The sequence below is a fragment of the Gigantopelta aegis genome, chromosome 10 (assembly GCF_016097555.1).
Source record: "Gigantopelta aegis isolate Gae_Host chromosome 10, Gae_host_genome, whole genome shotgun sequence".
NCBI lineage: Eukaryota > Metazoa > Mollusca > Gastropoda > Neomphalida > Peltospiridae > Gigantopelta > Gigantopelta aegis.
Window position 1 is genome coordinate 84,016,126 of NC_054708.1, and position 11,237 is coordinate 84,027,362.

At 37.1% G+C, this 11,237-nt stretch overlaps 1 protein-coding gene across 1 annotated transcript in view; it reads left to right on the forward strand.

Annotated features, from left to right (window-relative positions):
* The window catches only part of LOC121384808 (glutathione gamma-glutamylcysteinyltransferase-like), a 118,853-nt gene that overhangs the window by 65,448 nt on the left and 42,168 nt on the right, over positions 1-11,237 (forward strand). The window lies entirely within an intron of this gene.

Consider the following 11,237-nt stretch of genomic DNA (forward strand, 5'->3'; position numbering starts at 1 on the left):
TTTACCCTGCTACCGTATATGAATAGCGTAATATTGCCCCTGCAGTACTATTATAATAAAAATAATAATAATAATTATTATTATTATTATTATTATAATATATGAATGAATGAATGAATGAATGAATGAATGAATGAATGAATACATATAAATACAAAAAATTATCAGCTGCTGAGAGATTATCTGAAAAAGAAAATAAATACACACCAACTACGGACAGTACACAAAGTAACAACAGGGGCTTGTAACTGGAAGCAGTCGGAAGGAAATGTGTTATCTGTTTCGAACTGTCAATGTGCCATTATTGTTACATATAAGCATAATTAATAACTATGATTCGGTAACATTACTAAGCTTAGCTAGTTTCGCAGATCGGTACGGTTAGTGACTTAAATATGGCGGCATTCTCAGAAGTATTATTATTGTTATTACTACTATTATTATCATTATTATTTTAAATTATATATTAGCCACGAACTGTATTACATATAGCAGGCCGTTTAATTGTAAACAACTGGCAGCAAATTCCTAGTGCGTCGCCAACTACACTCAAAATGGTGAGCAGTGACTATCCGTATAGTAACGGTATAGTTGAGAAACCTCTCTATACTATTTTTACATACCTGCAGATAATATATATACGGGAGGGGGCACAAGCCATATTTTTACATACCTGCAGATAATATATATACGGGAGGGGGCACAAGGCATATTTTTACATTAGAAATGTGATAACTGCAAATTAGATTACATTAATGAGGTCGATGAGGTAAATTGTATTGACATGACATTGTAATTAATAAATAACAATAAATAGACACGGCTTCAGTTTCCAGTAAAGCAGGGCATTATGTTGTGTATTAGGCAAAAATTATTGTGCCACAATGTTTTTTGTCGGTGCAGGCACATTTTGGGGGGGTGATACATTTTTCGGGGAACGTGTCTCGACCCCTCACCGTAAACTTCACTCACCTCCATATAGACCCCCACCCATGCTAACAAATTAAACAACAAAATAACCCTCGCTCTTCCCCTCCTACTCCCCCCCCCCCCCCCCCCCCCCCCCCCCTAAAAAATTAATAATCGCTTGCTCAATCCCCTGCTTAAGCAAATTTTGTTTTCTGTTTTTTTTCCCCGATAATTGTCCGGGGGAGTGTGTCACCCCCTGTAAACGTTGCTCACCTCAGTCTAGACCCCCTTGCTAAAATTTCTGCACATGTGCCCGCAGTGGTCCTGTGTACGATGGCTCCATTAAAAAACAAACAAAAAACCACTAAACAAAACACAGTAATAAAAAAATAAATAAATAAATAAAACAAATAATAATAATAATAATAATAATAATAATAATAAACAAAAAAAAACTCAGTTTATGTTCCAACCATTTAAAGTCCCAGTATATAATATTCAAAGGTACTTTACGTGGCTGTCATATATATAGCCTCATCAATACTCGCTTTTGTCGTATGTTTTAGACTCCTTATAAAAGAGTTCCATTTTTTTTAAATGAAGCTGCTCACAGGTTGTCATGGGATTCCCTCAATCGTGGTTCAATTAAAATGTTTTGGGTGATACAATAGCGAGGTTTGGTATTCCAAATTAATGTAATTGTCATTTATAATCCATATTTAGAGAAATAAGGCCCACTAAATCTGTGATTGGGTGCCTTTAAAGCTGAAATCAGTATTCAGAATTAATGCATGCTCAGGCTGTCCAGCAATCCTACCTTTCCAACTTTTTGTTACATGTCCTATTTTTCCCATTTTTTCCTACTTTTTTGTTTTAAAATACTTTGCCATAAGTAGTTTCAAAATGCCGTGAATTTCTGAACATTAAAGTCTGCATATTGCTTGTGTTATTATAAAAGTCATCAACATTTTATTGAAAATTGTGTTTTTGGTGGCAAGATATCTAAACATATTAAATTTACATCCTGAAAGTTAATGTGAAAAGAATTTTAATTTCTGGCACTCTTTGATACTTTGGCCATGCTTTTGTATTGCGCTCCTTCAGTCCTTCTGTTATAGCCAAACTTTACAAAATGTTATTTTGTTAACAAAAATACAGGTATCCACTGAGCACCACATAAAAAAAAAATGTGTCAGTAATGCCACTGTTTGGTTTTAACACATTCGTAATGTTGCTGCATACCGTTTCTGTCTTACTTTTGTCCCATGTTTTCCGTCCATTTTCCTTCTTTTGTCCTCTATTTTCTATATTTTCATTCCTACTTTTGTTATAAGTGACTTCTGGACAGCCTGTATGCTGCTCATTCAGTTTCTGGCACTATTTACAGAAGGGAGCGGGATCTAGCTCAGTTGGTAGAGCGCTCGCCTGATGTGCATGCATCGTAGGATCAAACCATCTCAGTGGGCCCAATCTGTGATTGGGTTATTCCCCTTCCCAACCGGTGCACCATGACTTGTATATCAAAGGCCATGGTAGCCACTCCCAAATTGCAAATTTTAAGAACAACTGGTGAATATTATTTTAATTTGGCAAAAAAGTTTGTAATAATTGATACTTTTTTGAAAATAAGTATTGGTTTTGCAATTTTTAGATAATTTGTTGACATTTCTGAATACACCGAGCTAGCCCTGGTATATGCTGCCCTGTCTGTGGGGAAGTACATCAAAAAGATCCATTGCTGCTAATGGAAAATTGTAGCCAGTTTCCTCTGATGACTACTAGTCACAAATTACCAAATGTTTGACACCCATGTGCTGTAAAAGAGCCATGCACCTTTAAGATGTAGATTCCAGTCTTTAATAAAGTATTTTTTATGCATGTAGTATTCATGTAGTTTTAATTATGTTCATATAGTTTTAGTTATGTTCATGTAGTTTTAATTATGTTCATGTAGTTTTAGTGAGACGTGAATAGCCATCAGTTTGTCATTTACTGGAGAACTATCAAACATTCCATTTTTTTTTAAAGAGTCCACCATTAATACAGATGTGGATCTAAGACTGAGTGTATGAGTGTACACCCCTTCCTGAAACTTCAAAAAGTCCATTGTTAAAACGAGTTAATATAATATATTTATTTTAGTGTGGAAGGTGTTCTGTTTTGGTCAGTTACAGTCCTTCCCAGTTCCTCATGATCATTGTTAAAAATAAATAATTTCAGTTTCATTTGACAGTGTTTTGGAAATAACAAAACAACAAACACTATTTTTGTGTGCACTTTAAAAGACAATCAGTTCAGAAATAAATAGATTGTAATGTATTCCATTGTAAGAAAATGCTATTCACTGCTGGGAAGGGCTATAGTTGTTTTGGTATGTAGGTGACTAGATTATACAAAGTCAGAAATCGCAATATTCAGGTGTGATATTCAGAATTACATGCAGTGTATTTTTTTAATATTTTTATTTCTATGGCAAGCATTTTGACAAGAATGCTTATTAATATGCATGCTATGGTGTTTCAATGAAGGGAACCTTTCAAAAACTGTCTGGTTCTATATTTGATGTGGCTACATGGGGAACCTTTCAGAAACTGACTGGTTCTATATGTAACGTGGCTACATGGGAAACCTTTCAGAAACTGACTGGTTCTATATGTAACGTGGCTACATAGGGAACCCTTCATAAACTGTCTGGTTCTATATGTAACGTGGCTACATGGGGAACCCTGATATAGACTAGATTCAGTCGAAGCCTGATCTCATGCATCACAAACATGAACATAAACTAGTTTAAGATCTGGTCTTTATTTACATTTTAAGAAATTTTGTTCTTATGTTTAATGATAAATAACATTAAAACAATGATCATTTCTGATGTCTCAATTTGTTTCCTAATTTATTGTTAATTATTTGGAAACATTTATTTTTTGTTTTGTCTGTCCAGTGATATTAATGTTTTCATATCTGACATGTATCCAGGGAATATGTTAATTGTGTATTTAGCTGTCAAGTTGTATATGGAGTCTAAAAGGTACCATTTTCAAAGAAGGATTCCTATACATACATGCATTATTATAGTGAAACTTAGTGTACTTAGTGATTTTCGTATTTTTCTGTCTACACATAACAGATGTTTATAGCGGTAAATCTACAAGCGCATGTGATTTTAAAATAGCTTTTGGGGCGAATTAATAGTCAAGTATATATGACAAATTCAGCTTTAATTCACATTTGTTCATTTGGTAAACAGCAACTTGTACCCTGTTTTCATGTATACATGTATATATTGTTTGTTTTGTCTTAGGTGGTATATTTGGCACTGGGATATCTTTTATTTTTCGTACGATATGATGTTTCTACAGAGAAAAGTTCTAATTTTTATATGAATCTGAAACTTGTTTTATTTTATCACCAATTTTATAGATTTGTTTACTTTGAAATCTTGTTTAATACATGTATCTCATACTTTTTTTAATGATACTGTTAAAATAAAATGTTTTGTTTTTAAGTCTTTGTATATTTTTTAGAACCAGTTGTTTATAAAAAAAAAAAGAAGACAAAACCAACAAAACAAACCAGGACATGTACATGATAACTGCAGTCTGTTTTAAAGCGTTTTAAGGGTCGTAATCATATATAAACATTGTGTTGCTTCTGTAGAACACCAGTAAGAAGTAAGATCATTATACCAACTGCCATTTTACATTGTTAACAGCCTTTTGAACCAAGTGATCTATTTTAACCATGATGTGCCCCAAACTTATTGATCTTGGGATATGTTATGCCCCTTTGTCGGAATTTTAATTGTCAATAAATTCTATAGTGATTATTCAGAACTTTGTTTAATGTTAGTTTGTGTAAGTTATGATAATCATCATACAAATGCTGGCATTACTTGAAAGACATTCAAACTGAAATTTATATTTCATGTGTTTCAGATCTTTAATTTAATTCTTCTTTAATTTAAAATATTAGATCTGTTCCAGAATTGATCTCTTACAGTGAGGCAGGAAGAGATGTTTTCATGTTTACCGACCACCTACAAAATAAAAATATATTTAAAAAACTAGTAAACACAGACAATACTCATTGCAGTAGTATAAAGTAACTATTATGGAGCAACCTCCCAGGCCCCCACCTTTCCTGTCATGGACGGGCGTGCGCTACAACAGCTTATTCTGAATGTGCATGTAAAACCCTATGACATGACATGACATGCAACGTCCCAGACATACATCCCAACCCCCACTCCCGGTGTGATCAAGTTATCAAACTTTCCCCAAGAGATTAACCTGCTTCCTGTATTTGCCGTTTGGCCTTTGATGTGGAGACTAACCTGCCTCCTGTATTTGTTGGTTGGCCTTTGATGTGGAGACTAACCTGCCTCCTGTATTTGTTGGTTGGCCTTTGATGTGGAGACTAACCTGCCACCTGTATTTGTCAGTTGGCCTTTGATGTGGAGACTATCCTGCTTCCTGTATTTGTCGGTTGGTTTTTGATATGGAGACTACTAGTATCCTGCTTCCTGTATTTGTTGGTTGGCCTTTGATGTGGAGACTATCCTGCTTCCTGTATTTGTCGGTTGGTTTTTGATATGGAGACTACTAGTATCCTGCTTCCTGTATTTGTTGGTTGGCCTTTGATGTGGAGACTAACCTGCCTCCTGTATTTGTCAGTTGGCCTTTGATGTGGAGACTATTCTGCTTCCTGTATTTGTCGGTTGGCCTTTGATGTGGAGACTAACCTGCCTCCTGTATTTGTCAGGTGGCCTTTGATGTGGAGACTAACCTGCCTCCTGTATTTGTCAGTTGGCCTTTGATGTGGAGACTATTCTGCTTCCTGTATTTGTCAGTTGGCCTTTGATGTGGAGACTATTCTGCTTCCTGTATTTGTCAGTTGGCATTTGATGTGGAGACTATCCTGCTTCCTGTATTTGTTTGTTGGCCTTTGATGTGGAGACCATCCTGCTTCCTGTATTTGCCTTTTGTCGGTTGGCCTTTGATGTGGAGACTAACCTGCTTCCTGTATTTGTCGGTTGGCCTTTGATGTGGAGACTAACCTGCCTCCTGTATTTGTCGGTTGGCCTTTGATGTGGAGACTATCCTGCTTCCTGTATTTGTCTTTTTGGTTGGCCTTTGATGTGAAGACTATCCTGCTTCCTGTATTTGTCTGTTGGCCTTTGATGTGGAGACTATCCTGCTTCCTGTATTTGTCTGTTGGCCTTTGATGTGGAGACTATCCTGCTTCCTGTATTTGTCTGTTGGCCTTTGATGTGGAGACTAACCTGCCTCCTGTATTTGTCGGTTGGCCTTTGATGTGGAGACTATCCTGCTTCCTGTATGTCAGTTGGCCTTTGATGTGAAGACTATCCTGCTTCCTGTATTTGTCTTTTCGGTTGGCCTTTGATGTGGAGACTATCCTGCTTCCTGTATTTGTCTGTTGGCCTTTGATGTGAAGACTATCCTGCTTCCTGTATTTGTCTGTTGGCCTTTGATGTGAAGACTATCCTGCTTCCTGTATTTGTCTGTTGGCCTTTGATGTGAAGACTATCCTGCTTCCTGTATTTGTCTGTTGGCCTTTGATGTGAAGACTATCCTGCTTCCTGTATTTGTCTTTTCGGTTGGCCTTTGATGTGGAGACTATCCTGCTTCCTGTATTTGTCTTTTCGGTTGGCCTTTGATGTGGAGACTATCCTGCTTCCTGTATTTGTCTTTTCGGTTGGCCTTTGATGTGGAGACTAACCTGCCTCCTGTATTTGTCGGTTGGCCTTTGATGTGAAGACTATCCTGCTTCCTGTATTTGTCTTTTCGGTTGGCCTTTGATGTGGAGACTAACCTGCCTCCTGTATTTGTCGGTTGGCCTTTGATGTGAAGACTATCCTGCTTCCTGTATTTGTCTTTTCGGTTGGCCTTTGATGTGAAGACTATCCTGCTTCCTGTATTTGTCTGTTGGCCTTTGATGTGAAGACTATCCTGCTTCCTGTATTTGTCTGTTGGCCTTTGATGTGAAGACTATCCTGCTTCCTGTATTTGTCTTTTCGGTTGGCCTTTGATGTGGAGACTATCCTGCTTCCTGTATTTGTCTGTTGGCCTTTGATTGAAGCCTATCCTGCTGTGTATTTGTCTGTTGGCCTTTGATGTGGAGACTCCTGCTTCCTGTATTTGTCTGTTGGCCTTTGATGTGAAGACTATCCTGCTTCCTGTATTTGTCTTTTCGGTTGGCCTTTGATGTGGAGACTATCCTGCTTCCTGTATTTGTCTGTTGGCCTTTGATGTGAAGACTATCCTGCTTCCTGTATTTGTCTGTTGGCCTTTGATGTGGAGACTATCCTGCTTACATGTGGTAATCTAGACCCACACCCACTCCTCAACTAAGAACATTGGTTACTTCCACAAATCGTCATCTCCCCACTGCAACTTTATTATTATTTTCCAAATTGTTCTTTAAAAAACAAAAAACAAAAAAACAATACAAAATAGCCTACCCATTGTAGTTGGTTATAGGAGTTCATTTACTAGTCTATTCAAATGTATCTCATTGGTTAGTCTTGTTTTCCATCATTCGTTGTTTTTTGTTTTTTTTACAAACATGGGAATTATTGGTCATGTGTGATTTTTTAATTATATGTAAATTATTTTCTTTTGCCATAAGCTACAGCTTGTATATACCAACATTCATTATAATGGTATTGTGTATCGGATGAAGTTTGTTGTTTGTTTTGTTCGTTTAATAAAGTCTATTTTTCATCTGTGTTGGTTATTTTTGTTGAGTGCTCAAAAGTGTAAGATATAATGGATGTAGGCTAGGATTCCTTTTAGTGTAGATCCAGTGATGTTGAGCTATACACAGTTACTTCTTTAGTCGTGGGCTCTGGTGTTTGGCTGCAGGTGAATGTGCTTTCCAGTTAGTATGCACAGTGCATCGGCACGGTGGAAGCAAGTATACATTATTGCTGGGGGGGGGGGGGGGGGGGGGGGGGGCTGACTGAAATTGAGGGCGCAAAGCAAAATGTTTAGGGGGGTTGAAAACTAGAGGTCCTGAAATGCAATTTCCTGCATTCTACAAGTAAAATGCATCTCTGCCTTAAGATTTACTACCAAGAATATTTTTTTATTCATAATTATGTCTGCTCCGTCGTGCCTGTGTATGTAGCCTGAAAATGGTAGTGTCTTTGTGATGCTCAAGGGTGTGTACCACCAAATCAAATTCCATAGACGACAAGCGTAACATGTGGCTAAAACTCCTACACGCAGCATATCAATTAACATATACGTGATGGATATAAATACTACCAGCCTTCATTCTTAAAGTAAATCAGAAAAAATAAGGGGGGAGGGGGTGGGTGTTGCTTATTTTAGACATAATTGGTAGTGCCTATGACTACCCTAGTTACACACAACAATTGTCATGCTAGTTTTAGTAGGACCCCTAACAAATGAACCAACATTTTATCACAACAATCACATTTATCACCAATGGCAGGAGTTGTGGTATTAACTGCTCTATTAAAAGTTACGTGCACCTCAAACTTTGACCCAGCCTGTTGTTATTTGGTTTAGTACTACCTTGAGCAGGCTATGTTGTGGATAGTAATGTTAACGTGTGTGATGTTCAACTACATGTATGTATTGAGCTACATACTAAGTACTTCTTGTATTTAACATCTATAATCTCTGGTGGTGGTCTGCATGTGATGCTGCTTCTTAGATGCAGGTAGTATTATGACTGCGGCCCCTTTCTAAATTTGGCATGATAAATGTTTTGAACAATCAGCTTGCTTAATTAATAGCACTGCTTATTTTTCAGGGAACTTTCTGAACACTGACTGACCAGCAAAGGGTTAACCAAGTAGAGATTTACTTCTCTTTGGTGTTAAAATAGACTGGATCCCTGCAATATAATGAATCGCATAGTACCTATAGTCCAGCAGGCTAGGTTCCAATAAGAGCTACTCTCGGCAAACTAAGTTCAAATTAATACGTAGCTCCCCATTCTCTTTCGATAAACCGTTCCACAACGCGATAAAATTACTTCCAGAAATTGCGCAATACTTTCCTTTTTGACTTTATCATACGGGACATTGGAAAAATCAATAGCACCAAAACTGCCCCCGCCCACTACCGACCCCGGTGGGGGTGCTGGTGTTCTCTTGCACTTTCCAACGCGGGCGATGCTTTCTCCCAATCCTTGCCCTGTCCTCGACGGAGGAGATGACTGAGGCCGGCACCTGCGCTCATGACGGGCGTACGCTACAATAACTTATTCTGAATATACCATTGACATGGTGAATGGTTTCCACTGAAGTTGCAAGCAGTCCGCTTGTTATAGACATGCGAGTTGTCTGAAATAACAAATATACCATTAACATGGTGAATGGTTTCCACTGAAGTTGCAAGCAGTCCTCTTGTTGTAGACATGCGAGTTGTCTGAAATAACAAATATACCATTAACATGGTGAATGGTTTCCACTGAAGTTGCAAGCAGTCCGCTTGTTATAGACGTGTTGTTTGATATAACAAATATACCATTAACATGGTGAATGGTTTCCACTGAAGTTGCAAGCAGTCCGCTTGTTATAGACGTGTTGTTTGATATAACAAATATACCATTAACATGGTGAATGGTTTCCACTGAAGTTGCAAGCACACCGCTTGTTATAGACATGTGAGTTGTCTGAAATAACAAATATACCATTGACATGGTGAATGGTTTCCACTGAAGTTGCAAGCACACCGCTTGTTATAGACATCTGTTGTTTGATATAACAAATATACCATTGACATGGTGAATGGTTTTCACTGAAGGTGCAAGCAGTCCGCTTGTTATTGACGTGTTGTTTGATACAACAAATACACCATTGACATGGTGAATGGTTTCCACTGAAGTTGCAAGCACACCGCTTGTTATAGACATGTGTTGTTTGATATAACAAATACACCATTGACATGGTGAATGGTTTTCACTGAAGGTGCAAGCAGTCCGCTTGTTACTGACGTGTTGTTTGATATAACAAATTAACATGCAGCATACAAGAAGAAGTGGTTTTAAAACGAAATGCGCCATGCGAAACATAACCAGTAACCATTTGGATTCATTTCATAAATATTTTATTTTTAAAATTAATGTATACTTGTTTTGCCAAATGTGAAAGAAATCACACGAATTTTTAAATAAAAAATATAAAAAAAATAAATACATATTGGGTTTTTTAATTATTATTATTCATTTATATATGTATATACGTACTGGTGTGTGTAAGTACGTATAGATAACATTTTGTTTTCAAAATATTGATAAGCGATATTCCTCGTCAATTAAAAATTAATTAGCAACTACTGTTTAATGTTTTATAATAAAATTTTCTTTGCGTCTATACACTTTACGGCAATCTGATTGGTCCAGAGGTGCTTACTTTTTTTTCGTTCATATTTCGATGAACCGAAAAAGATTATGCCACGCCTACTACCCCCCTCCCCGACACGCACTACTTTTGTGCCACCAGCCGGATTATTGTAGCAATTATATTAAGATATTTTGAAGAAAACACAAGTGAAAGCTACAAAAGCAATACAGAAAATGTATACAATAAATTAATGGAAAATGCTATATCAGAGTAGACATGTAGATCTATACACATTTATTTATTTAAAAAAAACAAAAAACATTCTTCGCTAATCATGACATGAGACAAAATACGCTTTCGCGCGTTAGATAAGTTTTAAAACAACTCGTGAGATATTACATGGTATCTAACGGTACACTGTCATCGTGTGACGTCGCCGCAGCCAGGATTTTATATACATCTACATTGAAGATGGGTGGGGGCAACCACACAGTTACTAGTCGTGTTTTGGGACAACAGGCAAATATTAGACGTAGTGCCGCCAGTGTCGTTTGACTAGAAAAGTCATTTTGATATGCCGTACAAGTAAAGTAGAACCAGTAGTCAAAAACAAAAAAGAACAAAAAAAAAAGAGTAAAAATTACCAAATGCTGGCATCCAGTAGCTGATAATAAATAAAAAAAATTTTTTATTTTTTTTAAAAAAGTAGTCATTTTAGCATGACACAAAAATAGTTGCTTTGGAATGACAAGTAAAGCTGAACTCGTAGTCATTTCAGCATGCAGCACAAGTAGAAAAAAAAAGAATTATTTCGGCATGACGCACGTTCTGCTGTTACAGAGTAGTTATTCTGACATGACGTACACATAAAGTAGAGTTACGCTGTACCCTAAAGGGTCTACAGGCTGGTAGGTACTGGGTTCGGATCCCAGTCGAGGAATGGGTTTTTTAATCCAGATATCGACTCCAAACCCTGAGTGAGTGC